This window comes from Bos indicus, chromosome 23 (genome assembly GCF_029378745.1).
Source record: "Bos indicus isolate NIAB-ARS_2022 breed Sahiwal x Tharparkar chromosome 23, NIAB-ARS_B.indTharparkar_mat_pri_1.0, whole genome shotgun sequence".
NCBI lineage: Eukaryota > Metazoa > Chordata > Mammalia > Artiodactyla > Bovidae > Bos > Bos indicus.
In genome coordinates this window covers 33,283,144-33,309,633 of record NC_091782.1, presented here as the reverse complement: position 1 = coordinate 33,309,633, position 26,490 = coordinate 33,283,144, and the positions used below count along the sequence as shown (strand labels likewise).

The 26,490-nt window shown below is 43.5% G+C and overlaps 4 non-coding genes across 4 annotated transcripts; 1 reads left to right on the top strand and 3 right to left on the bottom strand.

Moving 5' to 3' along the window:
* Positions 1 to 7,762: 7,762 nt before the first annotated feature.
* On the bottom strand, positions 7,763 to 7,835 carry TRNAV-UAC (transfer RNA valine (anticodon UAC)). Its single transcript has one exon. It is a non-coding gene; the product is annotated as a tRNA-Val (tRNA).
* A 2,314-nt stretch (positions 7,836 to 10,149) lies between these two features.
* On the bottom strand, positions 10,150 to 10,223 carry TRNAT-AGU (transfer RNA threonine (anticodon AGU)). The gene has a single exon. It is a non-coding gene; the product is annotated as a tRNA-Thr (tRNA).
* Positions 10,224 to 13,519: 3,296 nt separating this feature from the next.
* TRNAI-AAU (transfer RNA isoleucine (anticodon AAU)) lies at positions 13,520 to 13,593 on the bottom strand. Its single transcript has one exon. It is a non-coding gene; the product is annotated as a tRNA-Ile (tRNA).
* A 4,383-nt stretch (positions 13,594 to 17,976) lies between these two features.
* On the top strand, positions 17,977 to 18,059 carry TRNAL-UAA (transfer RNA leucine (anticodon UAA)). The gene has a single exon. It is a non-coding gene; the product is annotated as a tRNA-Leu (tRNA).
* The last annotated feature ends 8,431 nt before the right edge of the window (positions 18,060 to 26,490 follow it).

Sequence of the window (26,490 nt, the reverse complement as noted above, 5' to 3'; positions counted from 1 at the left end):
CCTTTAGACCGCAGCGGGCAACAGCGGTGGTCCCGGTGGACAGCCCGGCCAATCCGCCCGACTCCCTCAGTTAGAATTTCAGGGATCTGCCACCCCCGGGTGCTGAGCTCCACCAGCGCAGAGGCAATGGGAGTGCAGACATCGAGGTATCACTTCCCTGAACGCGGGAGCCCCCGTTTTGCAGTCTGTACTCAGGTGTCAAGGGAAATAATCAACAAGCAGTCTATACCCGGAACAGAAGAAAAAGCGTGAATCAAGCCAAACTAAGGACGATAGCCCCGTGTGAGTGTCTCTCACTTATTCTGATGAACGGCTCCGGAGAAACACGGTTTTCAGCAGTTTTATACCGTGTCTATTTATATAGATTGATTATATATATTTATATAGGTTGATGTCGACATTCTAGGAATCAGCGAACTGAAATGGACTGGAATGGGTGAATTTAACTCAGATGACCATTATATCTACTACTGCGGGCAGGAATCCCTCAGAAGAAATGGAGTGGCCATCATGGTCAACAAAAGAGTCCGAAATGCAGTACTTGGATGCAATCTCAAAAACGACAGAATGATCTCTGTTCGTTTCCAAGGCAAACCATTCAGTATCACAGTAAGCCAAGACTATGCCCCAACCAGAAACGCTGAAGAAGCTGAAGTTGAACGGTTCTATGAAGACCTACAAGACCTTTTAGAACTAACACCCAAAAAAGATGTCCTTTGCATTATAGGGGACTGGAATGCAAAAGCAGGAAGTCAAGAAACACCTGGAGTAACCGGCAAATTTGGCCTTGGAATACGGAATGAAGCAGGGCAAAGACTAATAGAGTTTTGCCAAGAAAATGCACTGGTCAGAACAAACACCCTCTTCCAACAACACAAGAGAAGACTCTATATATGGACATCACCAGATGGTCAACAGCGAAAGCAGATTGATTATATTCTTTGCAGCCAAAGATGGAGAAGCTCTATACAGTCAGCAAAAACAAGACCAGGAGCTGACTGTGGCTCAGACCACGAACTCCTTATTGCCAAATTCAGACTGAAATTGAAGAAAGTAGGGAAAAACACTAGACCATTCAGGTATGACCTAAATCAAATCCCTTATGATTATACAGTGGAAGTGAGAAATAGATTTAAGGGCCTAGATCTGATAGATAGAGTGCCTGATGAACTATGGAATGAGGTTCGTGACATTGTACAGGAGACAGGGATCAAGACCATTCCCATAGAAAAGAAATGCAAAAAAGCAAAATGGCTGCCTGGGGAGGCCTTACAAATAGCTGTGAAAAGAAGAGAAGTGAGAAGCAAAGGAGAAAAGGAAAGATATAAACATCTGAATGCTGAGTTCCAAAGAATAGCAAGAAGAGATAAGAAAGCCTTCTTCAGCGATCAACACAAAGAAATAGAGGAAAACAACAGAATGGGAAAGACTAGGGATCTCTTCAAGAAAATCAGAGATACCAAAGGAACATTTCATGCAAAGATGAGCTCGATAAAGGACAGAAATGGTATGGACCTAACAGAAGCAGAAGATATTAAGAAGAGATGGCAAGAATGCACAGAAGAACTGTACAAAAAAGATCTTCACGACCCAGGTAATCACGATGGTGTGATCACTGACCTAGAGCCAGACATCCTGGAATGTGAAGTCAAGTGGGCCTTACAAAACATCACTACGAACAAAGCTAGTGGAGGTGATGGAATTCCAGTTGAGCTATTCCAAATCCTGAAAGATGATGCTGTGAAAGTGCTGCACTCAATATGCCAGCAAATTTGGAAAACTCAGCAGTGGCCACAGGACTGGAAAGGGTCAGTTTTCATTCCAATCCCAAAGAAAGGCAATGCCAAAGAATGCTCAAACTACCACACAATTGCACTCATCTCACACGCTAGCAATGTAATGCTCAAAATTCTCCAAGCCAGGCTTCAGCAATATGTGAACCGTGAACTTCCTGATGTTCAAGCTGGTTTTAGAAAAGGCAGAGGAACCAGAGATCAAATTGCCAACATCTGCTGGATCATGGAAAAAACAAGAGAGTTCCAGAAAAACATATCTTCTGCTTTATTGACTATGCCAAAGCCTTTGACTGTGTGGATCACAATAAACTGTGGACAATTCTGAAAGAGATGGGAATACCAGACCACCTGATCTGCCTCTTGAGAAATTTGTATGCAGGTCAGGAAGCAACAGTTAGAACTGGACATGAAACAACAGACTGGTTCGAAATAGGAAAAGGAGTTCGTCAAGGCTGTATATTGTCACCCTGTTTATTTAACTTCTATGCAGAGTACATCATGAGAAACGCTGGACTGGAAGAAACACAAGCTGGAATCAAGATTGCCGGGAGAAATATCAAGAACCTCAGATATGCAGATGACACCACCCTTATGGCAGAAAGTGAAGAGGAACTCAAAAGCCTCTTGATGAAAGTGAAAGTGGAGAGTGAAAAAGTTGGCTTAAAGCTCAACATTCAGAAAACGAAGATCATGGCATCCGGTCCCACCACTTCATGGGAAATAGATGGGGAAACAGTGGAAACAGTGTCAGACTTTATTTTTCTGGGCTCCAAAATCACTACAGATGGTGACTGCAGCCATGAAATTAAAAGACGCTTACTCCTTGGAAGGAAAGTTATGACCAACCTAGATAGCATATTCAAAAGCAGAGACATTACTTTGCCAGCAAAGGTGCGTCTAGTCAAGGCTATGGTTTTTCCTGTGGTCATGTATGGATGTGAGAGTTGGACTGTGAAGAAGGCTGAGCGCCGAAGAATTGATGCTTTTGAACTGTGGTGTTGGAGAAGACTCTTGAGAGTCCCTTGGACTGCAAGGAGATCCAACCAGTCCATTCTGAAGGAGATCAGCCCTGGGATTTCTTTGGAAGGAATGATGCTAAAGCTGAAACTCCAGTACTTTGGCCACCTCATGTGAAGAATTGACTCATTGGAAAGGACTCTGATGCTGGGAGGGATTGGGGGCAGGAGGAGAAGGGGATGACAGAGGATGAGATGGCTGGATGGCATCGCTGACTCGATGGACGTGAGTCTGAGTGAACTCCGGGAGTTGGTGATGGACAGGGAGTGCTGGCGTGCTGCCATTCATGGGGTCGCAAAGAGTCGGACACGACTGAGCGACTGATCTGATCTGATCTGATCTGATCTGATAGTCTTTGCAGCCAAAGATGGAGAAGCTCTATACAGTCAGCAAAAACAAGATCGGGAGCTGACTGTGGCTCAGATCACGAACTCCTTATTGCAATTTTCAGACTTAAATTGAAGAAAGCAGGGAAAAGCACTAGGCCATTCAGGTATGACCTAAATCAAATCCCTTATGATTATACAACAGAAGTGACAAATAGATTCAAGGGATTAGAATATGACAGACAGAGTGCCTGAAGAACTGTGGACAGAGGTTGGTGACATTGGACAGGAGGCAGTGATCGAGACCATCCCCAAGAAAAAGAAATGCAAAAAGGCAGAATGGTTGTCTGAGGAGGCCTTACAAATAGCTGAGAAAAGAAGAGAAGTGAAAGGCAAAGGAGAAAAAGAAAGATATACCCATTTGAATGCAGAGCTCCAAAGAATAGCTAGGAGAGATAAGAAAGCCTTCCTCAGTGGTCAATGCAAAGAAATAGAGGAAAACAATAGCATGGGAAAGACTAGAGATCGCTTCAAGAAAGTTAGAGATACCAAGGGAACATTTCATGCAAAGATGGGCACAATAAAGGACAGAAATGGTATGGACCTAACAGAAGCAGAAGATATTAAGAAGAGGTGGCAAGAATACACAGAAGAACTATACAAAAAAATATCTTCATGAGCCAGATAACCACGATGGTGTGATCATTCACCTAGAACCAGACATCCTGGAATGGGAAGTCAAGTGGGGCTTAGGAAGCACCACTATGAACAAAGCTAGTGGAGGTAATGGAATTCCAGTTGAGCTATTTCAAATCCTAAAAGGTGATGCTGTGAAAGTGCTGCACCCAATCGGACAGCAAATGTGGAAATCTCAGCAGAGGCCCCAGGACTGGAAAAGGTCAGTTTTCATTCCAGTCCCAAAGAAAGGCAGTGCCAAAGAATATTCAAACTACCACACAATTGCACTCATCTCACACGCTAGCAATGTAATGCTCAAAATTCTCCAAGCCAGGCTTCAACAGGACGTGAGCTGTGAACTTCCAGATGTTGAAGCTGGATTTAGAAAAGGCAGAGGAACCAGAGATCAAATTGTCAACATCTGGTGGATCATTGAAAAAGCAGGAGAATTCTAGAAAAACATCTACTTCTGCTTTATTGACTACGCCAAAGCCTTGGACTGTGTGGATCACAAGAAACTGTGGGGAATTCTTCAAGAGATGGGAATACCAGACCACTTGACCTGCCTCCTGAGAAACTGTATGCAGGTCAAGAAGCAACAGTTAGAACCGGACATGGAACAGCAGAGTGGTTCCAAATCGGGAAAAGAGTACGTCGAGGCTGTATATTGTCACCCTGCTTATTTAAGGTCTACGCAGAGTACATCATGCGAAGTGCTGGGCCGGATGAAGCACAAGCTGGAATCAAGATTGCCGGGGGAAACATCAATAACCTCAAATATGCAGATGACACCACCCTTATGGCAGAAAGCAAAGAACTAAAGAGCCTCTTGATGAAAGTGAAAGAGGAGAGTGAAAAAGATGGCTTAAACCTCAACATTCAGAAAACGAAGATCATGGCATCCGGTCCCATCACTTCATGGCAAATAGATGGCAAACAATGGAAACAGTGAGAGGGGGCTCACTCTCACTGTTTTGGGGGTCTCCAAAATCACTGCAGATGGGTTGCTGACTGCAGCCATGGAATTAAAAGATGCCTGCTCCTTGGAAGAAAAGCTATGACCAGCGTAGACAGCATATTTAAAAGCAGAGACATTACTTTGCTGACAAAGGCCCGTCTAGTCAAAGCTATGGTTTTTCCAGTAGTCATGTATGGATGTGAGAGGTGGACTATAAAGAAAGCTGGGCACCAAACAACTGATGCTTTAGAACTGTGATGTTGGAGAAGCTTCTTGAGAGTCCCTTGGACTGCAGGAAGTTCCAACCAGTCTATCCTAAAGGAAATCAGTCCTGAACATTCATTGGAAGGACTGATGCTGAAGCTGAAGCTCCAATATTTTGGCCACCTGATGTGAAGAACTGACTCATTGGGAAAGAACCTGATGCTGGGTAAGATTGAAGGCAGGAGGCGAAGGGGATGACAGAGGATGAGGTGGTTGGATGGCATCACCGACTCGATGGACATGATTTTGGGCAAGCTCCAGGAGTTGGTGATGGACAGGGAAGCCTGGTGTGCTGTGGTTCATGGGGTGGCAAAAAGTTGGACTCGACTGAGCAAGTGAACTGAACTGATTCCTTGTCAGAACAAAAAAACATCAAAAGTGAAATGGCACATTCCTTAAAGGTTTCAAAAAAAAAAAAAAAAAAAAAAGGCAGATCAGCCAGTTCACATCAGATTAGTCTGGCCCAGGCACCTGGGAAATACTACTAGTGCTCACCTCTCAGGGAGAAAGGCATTTAAGCTTTACCTTTAAAACAGACTTTTTTTTTTTTTTTTTTTTGCCTTTCATTAGGCACGAACATATGTAAGCCAGCATGACTTTCCCATACCTCAACATGTGACCATTTCTTTCAAAACCATCTAGTAGAAATACAGATTTTATTTTCATGGGCTCCAAAATCACTGTGGATGATGACTGCAGCCACAAAATTAAAAGACACTTGCTCCTTGGAAGAAAAGCTATGAGATACCTAGAAAGCGGATTAAAAGGCAGAGACAGCATTTTGCCAATGAAGATCCCTCTCTCTGGTCAAAGCTATGGTATTTCCAGCAGTCTTTTAGGGATGAGAGAGTTGGACCATAAAGAGGGCTGAGCGTGGAACTGTGCTGGAGAAGCCTCTTGAGGGTCCCTTGGACTGCAAGGAGATCAAACCAGTCAATCATAAAGGAAATCAACCTTGAATATTCATTGGAAGGACCGATGCTGAAGCCGAAGCTCGAATGTTTTGGCCACCTGATGTGAAGAGCTGACTCACTGGAAAAGACCCTGACGTTGGGAAAAATTGAGGGCAGGAGGAGAAAGGGGACAGAGGATGATCTGATTGGATGGCATCATCGACACAGCGGACATGAATTTGAGCAAACTCTGGGAGATAGTGAAGGGCAGGGAAACCTGGCGTGCTGCAATCCGTGGGGTCCCGTAGAGTGGGACACGACTTAGCGACTGAACAGCAGCAACAACGGAAATACCATGTGCGGTATTTTATGTGTTTTTTAAATTAAAAAAAAAAAAAAAAAGTCTGTCCCTAAAATACACGCGCCACCGACTCAATGTACCATTAAAACATTTCCCCCTGTCCTTTCTCACTTGTGAGAAATCCCTCACTCGGCCCGGCAAATCCAAAGTGCGCTGTTCATGGTCCTGACTCCGGGAATAGTTCTGGTTTCCCGGGGGCGACGCGGACCTTCTCCGCCTGCCCGTCGCGAGCTTCGTGTTGATCTGGATGCCGAGTCCCCGAACCGTCCGAGAAGAGCCGCTGCTGGCCTAGATACCCTGCCTGCGAGGGTCCCCAGGCCCCGTTCCGTGTGTGTCTGTCCCACAGCCTTGTCTCGAAACACACACGCAGACAAACGCACCTCCACTCCATTCCGATCTCAACCTGGGACTGTTCTGTGCCTAAATGGAACTGTCTTTTGAACCCGGGGAAGCGACGGGTCTGTGCGACTGAAGGACAACCCGTGGCAGAATGTGACCAGTCCGCCCAGGCAAACCTAGGTGGGTGGGTAATTGGGTGCGGCTGCAGATGACCGCGTGCTGCCTTCCGCGTGCAGATGACCCAAGCTCCCGGCAAAGGGGCGAGTCGGCGTCGACCGCGTGGTGGAAACATTTGAGCAGAGATTCGGATCCAGGCGGACTACGGAATAATTCTCTGAGGGTACTGGTGGGGATCTGCACGTGGACCCGGGGAATTAGGAGAAAAAGGAAAGGACAGTGAGATTAAGCAACGGTCTCCACCCGACACAAGATCTCCGTGTAGTTTCTGGGGACAGGAAACTTCTGATTCATTGCTTCCATCCCCTCCGCCATTCCTTTCCACCTTCTGCGCACACAGATTTTATGTCGAAGGTTTTTGAAAATATTTCTGGTACGGGGGGGAAAAAAATTGCCAGAGATGGGAGACATCTGGAAACCTCCCCTTTTTTCCGTCTGTTGGTTTTAGCTTCTTGTTTGACTGATTGCATTCTTTCGTTGATTCACTTGTACTGCTGTAGGCCTACCTCAGTTGCTTCGGGCCAGCTGCTTGCATTTCAAATCATTTGCCCACAGGCTAACAGTGAAAGCGAAAACAATAAAGTTTGGTGAAGAAAATGTAGCGAAATACTTCCATGCATTTGAGATGAGCGACTATATGTTAGACAGGACAGAAGGCGCACTAAGCGTCCAGGACATAATAAGCACTAAGCTACCCCCGTACCTCACAAAATCCGACCCCTTTTTCCTCAAAATTGCTCTAGGAGAGAACATTATAGTTGACACATTGTAAAGCTGCTGGAGTCAGAGGAACGTCAAGAAATGTTAAACTACAGTAAGTATTTTAAAAGGCCGTAGGTGAGAGCACGGGTGCTCTGAGGATACGTTGGAATCGGGAACCTTGGAGAGGGCAGCAAAATCCCAAGGAAATCTTTGCACTTGTCTATAAGACAGCAAAAGCCGGCGGCTTGGGCTGTTTCCGCCCGGTTTCGAACCGGGGACCTTTCGCGTGTAAGGCGAATGTGCTAACCGCTACACCACGGAAACGTCACGCCCGTATGAGGTATTACAAGTCCCATAAAACGGCATACTCGGTTCCTTGGTTGCTCCCCACTCCCCCCGCCCCCCGTCACGCCCCCAATCTAGTAATTTTGAATATTTCTCTTGCAGAATGTGTTCACTCGCGGTGCCTTGCTTTCCATCGTTTCAAAAACTTTTGCTAAAAGAATAATATCGAAATTCTATGGCTCATACTGCTACTGCTGCTGCTAAGTCGCTTCAGTCGTGTCCGACTCTGTGCGACCCCATAGACGGCAGCCTACCAGGCTCCCCACCAAACCTAACTCAGTGGTGGGGGTGGTTTAGTCGCTAAGTCGTGTCCGACTCTTGCCACCCCATGGACTGTAGTCTGCCAGGCTCCTCTGTCCATGGGATTCTCCAGGCTGGACATCTGGAAACAACCCACTGGAGTGGGGATGTTCCCGACCCAGAGATCAAAGCCGGGTCTCCCGCATTGCAGGCAGATTCTTTACCGCCTGAGCTAGGAGGGAGCAGAGTCCAAACACCTTCCCAAACATCAGGCAGGGTGTCCTCAGGTTCCAAGGGCATTTGATTACGAGCAACAACCCGATACTGTCCTGTGCCTTTGATTTCCACCTCTCTTCCTCATCGTCGGAGCCAGAACACAACGCACAGAGTCCTGAAGACCACCGAACTTCCGAGAGGGCCAAACTCGCCTTGGAGGAGACTGCCGAGCGGGGTTGGGATGGCCTGTGCCCTCTTGACTCTGAGAAAGGAGTGCCAAAAGGAGCAGTGTTTGGGAATTCATGGGACTGGATTTTGCGCCAGAATAAGTCGAGGTGGGAGGCATCAGTCAACTTATTATCCAGCGTCACTCACACTGCCCTGGAACGACTGTGCTTTGAGCGATCTGAATCTGTTCAACAGATGCCCACCTTGCCTCTCCTTTGTTTTTCTCTTCATGTCACCTGACCTTCCTCATTGTATTTTCCCTCTTCTCAGTACTTCCCTCGAGGACCAGGAAGGTGCTCAGCAGCGAAATTGTAGTCTTTCATTAAATCCCATGTGAGAAATTCCTGATTTCTTTGCATCAGCTCTGCATCGGCATCTTTCACAAATAGCAGCGCTGAGAGCTCCTGCTCTCAGCAAAACTAAAACTAGGATTGGTCACAACGTTGCAGGAAACAGAGTCGAGAGACAATATTTCCCAATCAGCAAGTTTGGGATTTAGTTTCCCATAATTTGATTAGAAGTTTATTTTTAAGCCAGTAAGGAGTAGCCCCACCATGTACCCAATCCTGACCCTACCAGATGTCCTGAAAAATTATGCAAGCAACTCAAAGGGCCCTTTGGGGTATGTGACTCCTGAACGCACAAAGGCTTTTCGGATCAAAATGTACTTTTTAAACAGTTGAAGTTCATAAACAAAGAATGCTTTAAAAAGTCAGTTTGCCCGCACCTTAAAAAAAAAAAAAAAAAGAATATAATTTTGTGTATTTTGTCATTGACTATTCTTTATCCTCTTTTAGATATAACCTCAGTTCTTCTCCTTCCAAAATTTCCAGTATCGTCAAGAGTCCATTTCACATCGAAAAGAGGAAACAGTTACAACACAACTTGATTCACACTACCGTAATTTATATTAGAATGTCTTTCCTCTTCTTTTATCTCTTTTGATTTCATTTCATTCACTAAGGATAAATGAGTAAAAACAATGCTGGATTACCTAGTGATTCAGGAAGACAGCTGCAACATATGAAAGTGCAGAACTTGAAAACACACCCACTGAACTAGACCAGTAAGTCTCTGGCCTTGCTTCATGAAGTATCGTCCGTGGAACAGGAGTGTAGCGTCTGAGATTGTAGAAATGCTGACTTTCAGGCCCCTGTTGCAGATGCAGTTATTTAAAACCCTCATTATAATGGATCACACCAGGTCATTCACATGCCCATAAAATTTTGAGAAGCGCGACTGTAAGGCACTACTAAAGTTGGTGCCAAATCGGGGTGGTGGGAGTTCGCGGGGGAGGGGGTGGCTCTGAAGAGGGACATGACAATTCAATGATTCCATGAAGAAAAACAAATGACTCCATTGTGGTAAAAGTTCTAGGAGGCAAACATAATTGAAGAGATCCCACAAAACCAAACTGGCAACTTCTGAGACCTGATCTAAAACGCGAAGGAAACACCGAGAGGCAGTTCTAATTCTCATCTCAAGACCGTCTGAGAACCACCTTTTTATGGCTATCGGGAGAGCATTCCTAGTACTCCCGGGCTTGATGGGAGGTAAACAGATTTCATTTTTTAAACTTGTTTTGCTCTATTTAAAACAGTCTTGCCTGAGGCCCCGCTGGGATTTGAACCCAGGATCTCCTGTTTACTAGACAGGCGCTTTCACCAACTAAGCCACGGAGCCAGCTGCAGTTGACCCTTGGTTCCTAACATTATTTGAAGGAGTTTTCGCTTTCCTGGCTCACCAATGCATTTCTCAAGAACTTAAGATCAACACTACAATCTCAGGACTCTTTCTCAAAATTTCTATCAAGTCTTTTACCCTCTCTTGTCTGAAATATGCACAGAAGTTTACATGCTGAGCCAAGACAAGAAAAACCTTCTGAACCTCTGAACCCTTGAAATCGATAGCCAAGTCGTTTGACTTTTGCACCTTCCTATGGGAGATACTTTTCACTTTCATGCATTGGAGAAGGAAATGGCAACCCACTCCAGGCCAGTGTTCTTGCCTGGAGAGTCCCAGTGACGGCGGAGCCTGGTAGGCTGCCGTCTGTGGGGTCGCACAGAGTCGGACACGACTGAAATGACTTAACAGCAGCATGGGAGATACTAATACTTCTCCCTTTCGAATCTGTAAAAGGAAAACGATGGTGCTTATCAGGCTTGAAACATAGCATGAAATGGAGCGCTTGAAAGGACTTCACCACATCTTCTGCTACGCTCACTGTCAAAGAGCAGTATCTTACAAGAGAGGAGTGTGCCTGTTCATATTTATTTTAGAGCAACGTGGACGGTAAAGGCATGCAAAAGGGAAAAGGAAGGTAAGAATTCAGCAAATGTCAACATGCAAGAATGATGTTTGACACAGAAATACAGACAATTAAAACTTTGGTAGACATGTCTTACATTAAAAATGTCATCAAGTTCTTGACTTGTCTGAGTTCCTAAAATGGACACTTACTGCATAATTATCAGAGAATAGTCCTCTCCTCTGAGCATGAGGCAGTATGCGATGATGCTTTAGAGCTCAAACTCTGATGTCAGACTCCACTGATTCTTTGTTCCAAATCTGTCATTATACTCGTGACTTTGAGAAAATGTAAAACCTCTATTTATTATTTTTATTTACTCAAATTCTTTGAAGAGTGCTGGCAGGTAGTGTAGATTATTTCTAGCCTCAATCTATAAGACTGCTACAAGTGTTCTATATCTAGGCCGCATAAACAATACTGCTTCCACAGGTGCTAGTGAATAGTGTCAGGAAGCTGCCAGTATCTTTTGCAATAACAGACTTTTGTTTTGTGGTTTGTTTTTTTTTTTTTTTTTTCCCAACAACTGTAGCTTCTCGAGTACTTCTGTAAAGGTAGGTCACATTTTCCATTTATTTCTATTTGAAGAACTCCTTCATTGCAATCACATACTGCTATAGGATTACAATTTTTCTGCCCAATGTGATTGCACTTTATCAAGTATTTTGTGAATTAATGGGAAAACTAAGTTAAGTTAGGAACCACCTGCTGTTAAGCACATCAAAGGCTTAAAAATCAAAGCACACAAATAAGAATAACACACACACACACACACACACACACACACAAGAAAACAAACCCACCTAACATTAAAGTAACCTTTGGTCTCCCAGTTCAAAAAAGAAGGGGTGAGTAATATTGCCTGGGCAAAGTATGATCTCTGTGACGACCCCACGGAAGAACAGTGAACTGGCCATTGTTCTGTCTGAAAATCTTGGATTGTGTCATGGGAACACAGGGCAAGACGGTCTTGCCCTTTATAATGGGCAAGATGTCACAAAGAGCAGTGGTTAAGATGTTTATTGACACAAATGGAAATATTTTCTGGCCAAGCTAGGAAAGAAAACATTTCAGGTGTTATTTGAAACTTTGTGAGAGAAACTCACCGAACTTCAAGTTCAATATACACCGTATAGCTCCATTTCAGATGTCTTTTACAGGCTGAAGACGAATGTCATTGGTCTGGTTTGCATTTCAGTGTGGGAATGGGACTCTGGGAGAATAATCTGCAGCATGTACCATCTTGCACAGGTCACCATGTAAATATTTCTGCATGTCCTTCACCAAAGAAGACATCAATCACATTCCTTCAGCTTTTAAGAACTGCCTGTCATGGACCTACTGCCCACCAGGCATTTGTCTCAACTCTGATTTAAGTGGTGGGAAACAGACACATTTCCTATGCGAATTTTGAAACACAAATTTTTATTTTGGAGTATATTTAGAAAAGTTGCAAAAACAATAGAGTTTCTTTGTACCCATTTCAGAGTTTCCTTTAATTAGCTTCTTGGGTTACCACGGTACCTTTATTAAAGCCAAGAAACCAACACTGCTACTTTAATAATAACTAAACTCATGTATTTGTGTGTGTCACATCTGTTCTTACACTAATGTCTTCCCCCCCCACCCACGGGATCCCACATTGCATTCAGCCTCCTCTGGTCTGTGATTATTTCTTGGTGCGGATGAATTATTTTTATCCGGTATTTTTATGACTACCTTCCAGTCTAGGTTTGTCTGATAGTTTTCACACGAAGGCCTGGGCTACAGGTTTCTGGACGAGACCACAGAGATGAAGTACTTGTCCCATCATTTCCTATCAGATGTGACTTGATAGGAGGATAGCTTACCATTAGTGATGCCAACCTTGATCACTTTTAAGGGAGTGTTTGCTGTTTTTCTCCCTGGTGAAGTTTCTTCCTATGTTTTCCTACTTCTTCCTGGATATTTAGAAGCTAGTCGGTCAGGATGGCCCATATTCCAGAAGGGAGAGGTTAAATCTCCATCTCCTGGTGGGTTGGTGGAGAATAGTTCCAACCTTAGTTGGAATGCATCAGTAAGAAAAATACATCCCTTCTCCTGTATTCATTGATTTACTTATTTAATCACTGATTTATAACAGTACGGACTCATGAATACATATTTCATACTTAGTTTGCATCATTATCTCAAACTATATTATTTGTTGTTCAAAGTGTTTCAGGTTTGGCCATTGATGGCTCCAGCTCATAAAGAGACAGCTGACAAAACTGCTTCCTTCCTGCTGTGTTTGTATCAATAGAGTTTTTTCACATAGCATTTGAAAAACCTTGTTTCATCTTTTGCTGATCTAGTTAAGACTCAAGTGTGGAAATGTAGAAAGTGTAGATGGTTTCATAGTCTTATTTTAGGAGGAAAATAATCCAGTAAGGTCAGTTTCTTTGCTGGAATCAGTTACCCTGTGGATCAAAATGCGCCAAAGCGATGCTCTATGGCTTGCTGGGTCGCTGACTGCTATCCTTTCGTCCTGCAGATGCGAGTCAAACATGAGGAAAGATGTACGATTCCAGTGACAGTTCTCCCCGAGAGTTCCGTGTCCCAGACATGAACTGGGATGTAAGCGGTGAACCTAAAATGGATGAACCGTCACCTTCTGTGTGTAAGTGTGAAAAACGGTAGTCTTCACACAGCCTGGCCCGTACGGGGATCGAACCCGCGACCTTGGCGTTATTAGCACCACGCTCTAACCAACTGAGCTAACCGGCCAGACATGGGAGTGTGAGATCGTGTTTATGCTATTAAAAGAAAAGGTATCAATACGGCTTTTCCGGGAGCTGGAAAAGGAATACAGTGAACCCAAACGACCACAAACTAATACTCAAAGAAAGAAGAAATCGCATTCTTCCTCTCCCCCATCGTGGAATTAGGGGGAAACAAAGAGGAATTCTTAGTATTTGGCGTGAATGAACTCTATTTCCTGAGGACTGAGGTAATCAAAACTGTGGCAAACCTGCCTTAGAGGTAGGCCTGGCACCACAGCCACATTGATAGGGAGGCTCTGAGAATACTTGAGGAGACGAGGTAGCCCAGGACAAACCCCAAAGCCATTAAGTAATAAATGGAGAAGCTTGCAAATAAGTATCCAGCAAAGTAGGAGGAAAATCAAGAGGAAGTGAAGATTGGAGGGTGGACCTCATTCTTTCATCTCTCGGCAGGAATCGAGCACCCATGACTGTCAGACCATGGTGCACACTGTTAAATGATGATGGGAATCACTGAGGCTAGACCTCAACATGAGGGGCTGTGGTTCAAGAGCAGCGTTTGTTACAGGGTAGCACCTGTGAGTCGGACACGACTGAGCGACTTCACTTTCACTTTTCACTTTCATGCATTGGAGAAGGAAATGGCAACCCACTCCAGGGCTCTTGCCTGGAGAATCCCAGGGACGGGGGAGCCTGGTGGGCTGCCGTCTATGGGGTCGCACAGAGTCGGACACAACTGAAGTGACTTGGCAGCAGCAGTAGCACCTGTGTTCTGCGCTAGGACTGATCCTCAGGAGAGAGAACAGTGTTACTCCTCAGGGTTTGGAGTCAAGAAAGGCAGGGAACGACCCCTCACAGAATGGGCTTTATGCCTCTGTTTCCACACTCCTGCCCATCCCTCCCCTCATCCCACTCGTCTTTACTTTCCCTCCACTTCCCAGCTTCCCAGAGGCACTCAGGCCCCTTGACTGGCTAACTCCTGGTCCTGGTGAGGGTTGAACCAACCTGTGAACATGGTATTGTTGGCCGTGCCAAGGCAGGCCAAGTAGGCCCCCGTGAGACTGGGTCTAATCTCTCAGAGATTAGGTGTCCTCAGCAGGAAGGCTTGATCAGAACCCTAAACCCCTTGGATTGGAAGCTGGACTTGCCCAAGCGTGACATTTGATTATGGGGAAAGATTGGTGAGTGAAAAAGAAGGAAAACTAAAAGACAGACAGAGAAAGACAAGGGTGAAGTGACAAGAAGAGCAGTAGAGGCAATGAGGAAGAGCCTAAAAGACAGAAACTGAGCCTCACGGAGAAAGCAAAATTCAGAAGATAGCAAAGGACAGGGAAAGTCTGAAGAGAGAGGAATAGGGGCCGAGAGAGAGTGAGAAAGAAAGTGACTAAAGGGATGCAGAGACCAAAAATGAGAGACAGAAATAGAGCAATGGAGATAAGTAAGGACAGAGCAAGCAAGAGGGGAGGAAAGTAGAAAGATACTGAATGAGCAACAAGGGCCGAGACAGAGACGAAGAGCAAGAAAGAGAACCAGACTAAGACACAGAGAGAGACAGAAATGAAGATATTCAGAGAAACAGGAGCAGATTGAGAGACAATTACAGACAGAGAGAGTTTGGAGACTGAGGGAGGAGGGTCCAGTGAGAGCAACAGTGAGAAGCAGAGACAGGTCAGGGTCTGAAGTCCAGAGACAGACAGGCAGCAAGGCATTCAGGCCAGTACTTGAACAGAATTTGAGCCTGAAGCTGATTTTCAGGGGGAGGAGATGAGCGTAAAGAGCCATGTTAAATTGACATTTGACATTTAAAATAATGATATTCACATTGAGTTGTGGAGAAGGGAAGGGCTACCCACTCCAGTGTTCTTGTCTGGAGAATTCCATGGGCAGAGGAGCCTGGCAGGCTACAGTCCACAGGGTCCCAAAGAGTCAGACACGGCTTTGTGATTGAACAACAATAACAGGACATTGAGAGCAGTCACTTGTATTTAGATAACTCTTCATCTGTAAGAAAGCACTTTTAGTCAGAAATGAGGATATTTGCAGACACAAGATAGTTTCACGAAGGACAGTTGCTAATTGTGAATTCCTGGGAATTTCCTCTTTCAAAACAAGCTACTTTCTCTTGTCCAATAAATGGAAACATGCAGGTCATACAGGAGATGGTGAGGGCGTGGCACCATCTAACCTGGCTCTCCTTTGCCAGTGGAAGCCAGATCTCCAGCTGCTGAGGGATTTTCTGTGGAGAAGAGGGGAGAATTTGGCAAGTTCAGACTCCAGCACTAGTAGATAGGAGGGATATGCAAATTAGTAAACAAATGATAAAGCAAATCTCGCAGAACTTTTTGTTTCTTACCTGAATTCCCCATCCCTCAATATGTGAGGTGACATCATTTTCTTTGTTAGGGATCAGGACAATGCTTGCCTGGTAAAATGTGTTTTTAAGAATTCTCCCTCTCCGACTTTTTGGATGAGTCTGAGAAGGATGGGTCTTAATTCTTCTTTTAATGTTTGGTGGAATTCACTAGTGGAGCCATCTGGTCCTACACATTTGTTAGTTGAGAGGTTTCTGATTACTGATCAATCTCCTTCCTAGTGATAGGGCTTTTCAGATTTTCTCTTTCATCATGAGTCAGTCCTGGTAGACTGTATGTTTCTGAGAATCTATGTTCTCTGTTGTCTAATTCATTGATGTATTATTTAGTTTTAAGCAGGTATAGCAATCTGAATCTTTGTATTACCTTTGTATGAAAAGGTTTCTTTGCCAGTTGGCTAGTCAGCTTAGTTGGTTAGAGCATGGTGGTAATAACACCAAGGATGTGGGTTCAGTCCCCATATGGGCCACTGCAAGCCTTTTGTTACTTACTCACTGAATAATTTTGTTGCAGTCATCTAACAAATTGGAGATAACCTCACATACATCAAATTGGGAATAAATGTTGACTTCATTTGTTCTTCAGCAGTGACACTACCTTCCTTCCCCTCCACCCCTGCCCCCAGCAAACACAGTCCCAGCGAAAAAATGAAATTTCAGCATTTCAGATTTGACAGAGGGGCATTTTCACCAATCACTGCTTGAAATCCAAAGCCTATGTTCATTTAAGGAGGGAGCAGTGCTGGTAAGGCACCATTCCTTTGAAAGAGCTGATATTTTCTGGGAAGGAGCTTAAGGTAGACTTTCAGAGGGTCAGTGGGTTGACATATTCTGTGGAAGCATGGTTCTTCTGGAGAGACTCTTGTTGTTTGGTTGGCACTCAAAGGGATGTTTACTGAAGTGAGTGCATTCCTGGCTGATTCATTTCAGAAAGCAGGGGTTGACAGTGATTGGTTGTGCAAATGTTCACAAAACAATTATCACAGATAAATCAATTGGTTTAAATTCAGGTCTGGTGGCTACTTGTTACCACTGCTATAGAACAGTCTTTTCCTAAGTTTGTGATTAGTATGTGTTTCAACATTTTACTTTGGCATAAAGCAAACATTATTTGTTTGTTTAAATATACAAGTAACGCATAATAAAAATGTTTGCCAGAGTTAGGAAATAGATGATAGTGAAAGTTGCTCAGTCCTATCTGACTCTTTGTGATTTTATGAAATTACCCAGACCAGAATACTGGAGTGGGTAGCCTTTCCCTTCTCCAGGGGATCCTCCCAACCAGGGGTCAAACCCAGATCCCCCACATTATGGGCAGATTCCTCACCAACTGAGCTATCAGGGAAGCTACGGGTATTAAAGAAATGAAAGGGGTCAAAAGGTACACATTTCCAGTAATAAAAAAAAATAATAAGTTATGGAGATCTAAGGTACACTGTGGTAGTATAGTTGTTAATAACAGTATTGTATTGAATATTTGGAAGTCCTTAAAAGAATAGATCCTAAAAGTTTATATCACAAGAAAAAAATTTGTAACATATGTGGTGATGGATATTAACTAGACTTACTGTGTTTCATTGGTTTTTTCCAAGAAACATTAAAAGGATTTTTCTTTTTTAAACTTGGTCTCTAATCTCCTGTAAAATTATTCATAGTCTTCCAGGCACTAGCAAGTCTAATTAATTATAAGCCTGTAATATTGGAATGATGCTAAAGCTGAAACTCCAGTACTTTGGCCACCTCATGCGAAGAGTTGATTCATTGGAAAAGACTCTGATGCTGGGAGGGATTGGGGGCAGGAGGAAAAGGGGACGACAGAGGATGAGATGGCTGGATGGCATCACCGACTCGATGGACGTGAGTTTGAGTGAATTCTGGGAGATGGTGATGGACAGGGAGGCCTGGCGTGCTGCAATTCATGGGGTTGCAAAGAGTCGGACACGACTGAGTGACTGAACTGAACTGAACCGAACCGAACCGAACTGAATATTAGATACATAGACTGGTGGGCCCACCACCGGGATGGCCGAGTGGTTAAGGCGTTGGACTTAAGATCCAATAGACATGTGTCTGCGTGGGTTCGAACCCCACTCCCGGTAGAACTGCTTTTGTTGCTAAATCATGTCCCACGCTTTTGCGACCACATGGACTGTAGCCCGCCAGGCTCCTCTGTCCATTCGACTTTCCCAGGCAAGAATTCTGGAGTGGGTTGCCATTTCCTTTTCCAGGGTATCTTTCTCACCCAGGGATCAAGTTACTTTAGCATGTATCTTACCCAAAAATGACAGTTTTTAAGCAAAATTGGACAATAGTCCAGCATATAGTTGACTCTGAACTCTTTTTATCCAATCTGACAGGCTCTGTCTATAATGGGTGAATTTAGCTAATTTAGATATGATGTAAATGATATACTTGTATTTTAAAAATCCACTATCTTATTAGCTGTTTTCTATGTGTTTTTTTCCCCTTTGTTCCTTTCTTTTATCTCTTTCTTCCTGTCTAGAGCATTGTCTTACCATTTGTATGTCTTAAATCACTAGTGGTTTCCCTAGGGTTTTCTATATACAGCTACAACTAATCAAAATCTACCTTCAAATTATATTATGCTACTTACTGTACCATGTAAGAAGCTGGCAATAATATACTTCCTCCTATATTGTGTGTCATTGCTGCCACAGATTTTGCTTTCATGTATGCTATAGCTGTATAGTATGTCACTACTACTGTTGCTTAATGCAGTCAGTCATTTTTAGAGTGATTAGAATTGGGAAAAATATTCCTTATATGTCCCAGCTTATAACATTTCTTATTTTGCAGGTCTGATAGAAACGCACTCCAGTTTTTGTTTGTCAGGAAAGACTTTTATCTCTTATTCAGTTCTGGAAAATACTTTTTGCTTGGTAGAGAATTCTGGGTTTACAGATTTTACAAAATTAGCCTCTCATCACTTTCAAATGTTATCCCATTATCTTCTGGCATACCTAATCGGATGAAAATTCTACTGTTTTGGATACATAGCTAGCTAGCTAGATACAGCTTGGAATTCTCTGACTTGGAGCTGAGGTTTGATGTAGAGGTTTCCTCCACTATCAGAAAGTAGTTCAGTTCAGCTGCTGAGTCGTGTCCGACTCTTTGCTATCCCATCGACCGCAGCACACCAGGCTTCCCTGTCCTTCACCAACTCCCGGAGGTTGCTCAAACTCATGTCCATTGAGTTGGTGATACCATCCAAAAACAGAGTGGAAATGTTCCTATGAAACATTTCACAAGTTGAATTGGCGTGAAGAAGCGATTACCTTAGCACCCTTCTTGCATACAGATGCACAAAATAAGCGGAAATAAAGCACAGATGCTTATAGACACAGTTTAAAGCTGTGATGCAATGGCACCCCACTCCAGTACTCTTGCCTGGAGAATCCCATGGATGGAGGAGCCTGTTAGGCTGCAGTCCACGGGGTCGCGAAGAGTCGGACACGTCTGAGAGACTTCCCTTTCACTTTTCACTTTCATGCATTGGAGAAGGAACTGGCAACCCACTCCAGTGTTCTTGCCTGGAGAATCCCAGGGACGGGGGAGCCTGGTGGGCTGCCGTTTCTGGGGTCACACAGAGTCGGACACGACTGAAGTGACTTAGCAGCAGCAGCCTTGACAGTGGGATGCTGAGTTATAGTTCCTGGGGGAGGAGCTTGGCAGTTCCAACCTGGCTGCTCCTGATGAGCTCAGCCTCTACAATAGTTAGTTAGTGAAGTCACACAGTCATGTCCGACTCTTTGCGACCCCATGGACTGTAGCCCACCAGGCTCCTCAGTCCATGGGATTTTCCAGGCATGAATATTGGAGTGGGTTGCCATTTCCTTCTGCAGGGGATCTTCCCAACCCAGGGATCGAACCTCGGTCTCCCGCATTGTAGACAGACGCTTTACCGTCTGAACCACCAGGGAAGTAAAACAGATGCTAATGCAGGTCTTTCCAAAAAATGAAGTGGCAGCAAAGTGAACTTCTGAAAAGTGAGGAATATCTGTTTTTCATTATCTTGGGAAAATACTTGGTCATTAACTCTCCCAATATTTTTTCTGCTCTTTTCTCTCTTTCTTTTCACCTTCTGAGATTCTGATTACAAATATATTAATCAATAATTCTTAAGTGCTCTTTCTTTTCCCTTGATGTTTCAACTTGGGTAGTTTCTAGGCCTTCAAGTTTATAATTTCTTTTTTCAGTTTCCATAGAGTCTACTAATTAGTCTATTGAAGACATCCTATGTCTCTTACTGTGTGTCTGTGTTTGAATTTAGCATATTTTTGACTTTTAGTTTCCAACAATCTATTGAAATGTACCATCTGTTTATGCGTTGAGATAACAAAAAGGCCTACATTGTTCCATTGGCATCTGAAATGGGAGTAGTCTAAAGGGACTAATCTTGTAACGTGTGGGATGTGATGTTATCTCCAGAAAAATAATGTCAGCATTAAGTTAAATTGTAGGACACTCAGCTAGTGTTGCAGAATTACTTGGTGGTGGTGGTGGCGGTGGGGTACTCCCACATATTTACTGGCCAGACGTGTCTGAAGTAAAGTGTTCTGTGTGAGTAGTGAAGACACACAGGAGGAAAAACAGTTTTGTTTTTTTCTAATGCACTTTTTAGCTCCAAATTCAGCCTTTTAGACTGCTTTTGGAAAAGGGACCTGGGTCTTTTAAATATTTATTTTCTTGTTGGCAGAGGGTGCAGGAGAGACACAGTAGGCATAAAAGTTTTGCTTTCTGGTTCTAAGAGTTCCTGCAGCCATCAGCATCTTTGGTGTCCAACTCCATTCTTTTGACTTTCACAATAGTAGAAAAAAGAAATTGAGTATTCATTGATCCATTCACAAATATTTACTGATCATCATGTGTGGTAAATATTCCAGGATGCAAAAAAGAATTAAGACTGGTTGTGGGGATTATACAAACAACAACAGTGGTTTCCAGTAACTGCTGGAGCACTCATTGCAAACTCTCAAATGGTAACATCATAGATTAAGGCCAAAATATCCAAAGATTGCAAAGCAGAGAGACTTTGATCCAGGCAGACTGCAGAATAATTCCCTGAGAGTACTGATGGGGGTACAAACTCCGACAAGGGAGAACTAGGAGAAAAAGGAAAGGACTGTGAGGTTAAACAATGATCTCCACCAGACACAAGGTCTCCATGCAGTTTCTGGGAAACTTCTGATTCATTGCTTCCATCTCCTCCTCAATTCTTTTCCACCTTCTCCACACACAAATTTTATATTGAATGTTTTTGAAAATATTTCTGGGTAGGAAAAGAAATGCCAGAGATGGAAGACATCTGGAAACATCCTCTTTTGCTTTTCATTTGTTGGTTTTAGCTTCTTGTTTGATTGCATTCATTCAATAATTCATTTGTAATTGTGGTAGGCATACCTCAATTGTTTACAGCCAGTTGCTTGCATTTCAAGTCATTGCCAATAGGTCATGAGTGAAAGTGAAAACAGTAAAGCCTTTTGAAGAAAATGTAGCAAAATACTTCCACACCTTTGAGATGAGCAAGTATATGTTAGACAGGAATAAGCTACACTGTACCTCACAAAAACTGAACCCCTTTTTCCTCACAAGTCCACTAAGAGAGAAAAACACTAGCCACAGACTGGAAGGAGATACTCCAGATAAAATTCACACATGAGAATTTGCTGGAGTTGGAGTCAGAGGAAGGTAAAGAAATGTTAAAATACAGTAAGTACTTTAAAAGGCTGTAGTTGTGAGCATGCATTGGAAAATCTTTGTTTTGAAGTTGTGAACCTTCATGGGGGCTGCTGCTGCTGCTAAGTCATTTCAGTCGTGTCAGACTCTGTGCGACCCCATAGACGGCAGCCCACCAGGCTCTGCTGTCCCTGGGATTCTCCAGGCAAGAACACTGGAGTGTTTCCTTCTCCAATGCATGAAAGTGAAAAGTGAAAGTGAAGTCCCTCAGTCGTGTCCGACTCCTAGAGACCCCATGGACTGCAGCCTACCAGGCTCCTGCGTCCATGGGATTTTCCAGGCAAAAGTACTGGAGTGGGGTGCCATTGCCTTCTCCGTTCATGAGGGCAGTAGACTACAAAGGAAAGTTTTGTACTTCAGTAAGGTGACAAAAACCAGAAGAGTGAGCTGTTCCCGCCTGGTTTTGAACCGGGGACCTTTATGTGTATAAAGTGAATGTGCTAACCACTACACCACAGAAACATCACCCCCAGCTTAGGTGTTTGTCTAGTAAAATGGCATTCTAGTTTCCTTGGTTGCACCCCCCCCCCCAATCTAATAATTTTGAATATTTCTCTTGTAGAGTATTTTCACTCACAGTGCTTTGCTTTCCATCCTTTTAAAAGCTTTGTTAAAATAGTCAAAATAAAAGGGAAAAATCCACCTAGCATTTATGTAATCTGAATTATTCAAGTCAAAAAAGAAGGAGTGAGTAATATTGCCTGGAAAAAGTATGAGCTCTGTGAAGGCTCCACAAGAGAACATTGCTCTGGCCATTGTTCTGTCTGAAAAACTTGGATTTTATAAAGGACTAAGGAGCCTGGTAGGCTGCAATCCATGGGGTCGTTAAGAGTCGGACACGGCTGAGCGACTTCACTTTCACTTTTCACTTTCATGCATTGGAGAAGGAAATGGCAACCCACTCCAGTACTCTTGCCTGGAGAATCCCAGGGATGGGGGAGCCTGGTTGGCTTCCATCTATGGGATCGCACAGAGTCGGACACGACTGAAGCGACTTAGCAGCAGCAGCAGCAGTGTGATAGATAACCTCAGTTTTGCCAGGCAAAATGTAACAAAGAGAAGTGGTTAACATGTTTATTGACACAAATGGAAATATTTTAGGGTCAAGCTGGGAAAGAAAACATTTCAGGTGTGGTGTGAAACTTTGTGAGAGAAGCCCACTGAGCTTCAAGTTCAACATAAACCATATAGCTCCATTTCAGATGTCTTTAATAGGTTGAAGATGAATGTTATTGATCTGGTTTGCATTTCAGTATGGGAATGGGGCTCTGGGAGAATATTCTGCAGGACAAGAATATACCATCTTGCACATATCACCACGTAAACATCTCTGCATGTCCCTCACCAAAAGAAGACATCAACCACATTCCTTCAGCTTTTAACAACTACCTATCATAGACCTACTCTCAATCAGGCATTTGTGTTGATGCTGATTTAAGTGGTGGCAAAAAGACATACTTTCTATGAGAATTTTGAAAATTAAATTTTTATTTTGAAGTGATTTTCAAAAAGGTGCAAAGACAACAGAATTTCCTTATACCCATTACCCAGTTTCTTTTAATATTAGCTTCTTACATTACCATGGTACCTTTGTTAAAACTAAGAAGCCAATGTTGATATTTTACTAATAACTAAACTCTTGACTTTGTCTGTATCACACCTGTTCTTACATAATGTCCTTTCTACTCCACCCCGTACTCCCCCACGTTGTATTCAGCCTCCCCTGGTCTGTGACTGTATCTTGGTGTGGATGAAGTATTTTTATAGAATACTTGACTATCTTCCAGTCTAAGTTTGTTTGATATTTTTCATGTAACAGCTTGAGGTTATAGGTTTTGGGGAGAGAACAAAGCACTTGTCCCATCACTTTACATCAGATGTTACATGAGAGGAGCATGGCTTACCATTGGTGATGGCAATTTTGATCATTTTTAAGGTAGTATTTGCCATTTTTCTCCCTTTTCAAGTTCTTATGTTTTCCTACTTCATACTGGACTATTGGAGAAGGAAACGGCAACCCACTCCAGTATTCTTGCCTGGAGAATCTCTTGGACAGAGGAGCCTGGCAGGCTACAGTACATGGGGTCACAGTCAGACACGACTGAGCAACTAACACTAACACTGAACTACTTAGAAGCTAGTCGAAATAAGATCCATGGATGGGTCTTGGGTGGGTCAGGGGATTTTTTACTTACTTACGTTGGAATTCTTTCTTAAAGGAAAAGTATCCTTTCTGCTGTATTCACTGACTTATTTTTCAATCCTTTATTTATATCAGTATGGATTTATGAATATGTATTTTACACTGCAGTTTGGATTATAATCCCAAACCATATTATTTGTAGTTCTAAGTGTTCCAGGTTTGGCCATTGACAGCTGTTTCACTCTTAGACAACTCAGTTCAGTTCAGTTCAGTCGCTCAGTCGTGTCCAACTCTTTGCAACCCCATCAACTGCAACACGCCAGGCTGTCCTTCATCAACTCCCAGAGCTTGCTCAAACTCATGTCCATCGAGTCGGTGATGCCATCTGACCATCTCAACCTCTTGTCCACTTCTCCTGCCTTCAATCTTTCCTAGCATCAGGGGCAGTTCCAATGAGTCAGTTCTTCACATCAGGTGGCCAAAGTATTGGAGTTTCACCTTCAACATCAGTCCTTCCAATGAATATTCAGGGTTGATTTCTTTTAGGACTGACTGGTTGGACCTCCTTGCAGTCCAGGGGACTCTTAAGAGTCTTCTCCAACACCACAGTTCAAAAGCATCAGTTCTTCTGTGCTCAGCTTTCTTTGTAGTCCAACTCTCACACCCAAACATGACTACTGGAAAAACCATAGCTTTGACTAGACAGACCTTTGACTCTTTGCTAAAGAGACGATTAAAGAAGCTGTTTTTAGCTGGTGGTTCAGATGGTAAAGATCTGACTGCAATGCAATGTGGGAAGCCATGGTTCCATCTCTGGATGGGGAAGATACCCTGGAGAAGGGAATGGCTTCCCACTCTACCTGGATAATTCGATAGAGAGAGGAGCCTGGTAGGCTACTGTCCAACTTTCACTATTCTTTACTGCTGTGTTGATATTAATACTTTTTTTCACCTGTCATTTTAAAAACCTTGTTTCATCCTTTGCTGAACTAGTTAAAACCTAAGTGTGGAAGTGTAGAAAGCGCCGATGGTTTCACAGTTTATTTATAGATGAATATAGTACAAGAAGTTCAGTTTCTTTGCAGAATCAGTTATCTAGTGGAAAAACATGCCCAGAGCCTCTCTACTTTCCTTGCTGGTCACTCACTGCTACCCTTTTGCCCTGTAGATGGGGTTCAATGTGCTGCACTTAGTCGCTCAATCGTGTCTGACTCTTCAGGATGCATGGACTGTAGCCCGCCAGGCTTCTCTATCCTTGGGACTGTCCAGGAAAAAACACTGGAGTGGGTTGCCATTCCCTTCTCCAGGCAGGGATGGAACCTGGGTCTTCTGCATTGCAGGCGGATTCTTTACAGGACTTCTACCTTCGGGGAAATCAAGGATTTCAACCAGCTTTATCTCTCAGGCAGTAATTGTGACACCCTAGTGGATATGAGACCAGAATTCTCATCTGTGTGTAAATGTAGCAAAAATATCACTTCATGCCAGTTGGCCCGTACAGGGATTGAACCCACAACCTTAGCATTATTAGCACCACACTCTAACCAACTGAGCCAACCAGCCACCTGGCGCTTGTCCTGTTCCTCTTCATCCAATTAAATAAAAATGAAACAAAATGGTTTCTTCAGATTCTTGGGGGCAGAAAGCTGGGAATGGCGGAAGAGAAACGAACACAAAAACCCGAAACAACCAAGAGCTACCATTAATTTTTAAAATCTTCACATTGTTCCTATTTCACTCTTCCCCCATCTTGGAGTTACGAAAGAAAAAGAGAAAAAAACATTTGGCCTCGGTGAACTGTACTTCTTTGGGGCCTGGCTCAAACTATTCTGATGGTGGTTGTTAATCAGGCAATTACCTCAATAGAAGGTGTATCTGTCTTGTTTGTTGGTGTCTCCACAGTCTACCACACATTTCCAGCCTCCAGTCTGTCTCCATTTGATTCCTTCCTCACAGGGCAACTAGAGCAATATAAACCCAAACTTGTGTTTTCCTAACTTAAAATCTTTCCAGGATTTTCCATTGTATTTGGAACCCGATCCACACCGCTGGACATGGTTTATAGCATATCTATGATCTGCCCCTGCTTCTCCCAAGGCTTGTCAGACTCCTTGAACAGTTATCCCAACAGATCTGCTCTGTTTTCTGGATGATCCTGTGCAGGTGTTTTGTCTTTGGTCTGTAATACCCTTCCCCAATTTATTCCCAGAATACACACCTTAAAACAGAAATCGAGTTCAAAGACTTCTTTGGTAAGATGAACTTCTGTCTTCTGCTTACATTCCCCCAGCCTTTGCCATTTGTTCTGAAATCACTGGCTACTGACCAATCAACCCGCTAAACTATTATCTCCAAAGCAGGAGTTTCCATCTCCTCTGAACGTCTGGTGCAAAGCACAATACAGGGCATATAGCCATCACTATATAAATGCTAAATTATCATGTAAAGAGTAGTAGAAAAGGTCTCATACTTTTTCTCTTATCCCACCCCACTCTATAAGATAGCAATCCTGAATTGTGGAATGTCTTTAAAAGGTGAAATAGCATGAATATTTAGAGTCATATATACCTGGGTTAGAGTTCTAACTTTGGTGATTTGCTGTAGGGAGGGATAAGTGAGCACAGACTTTG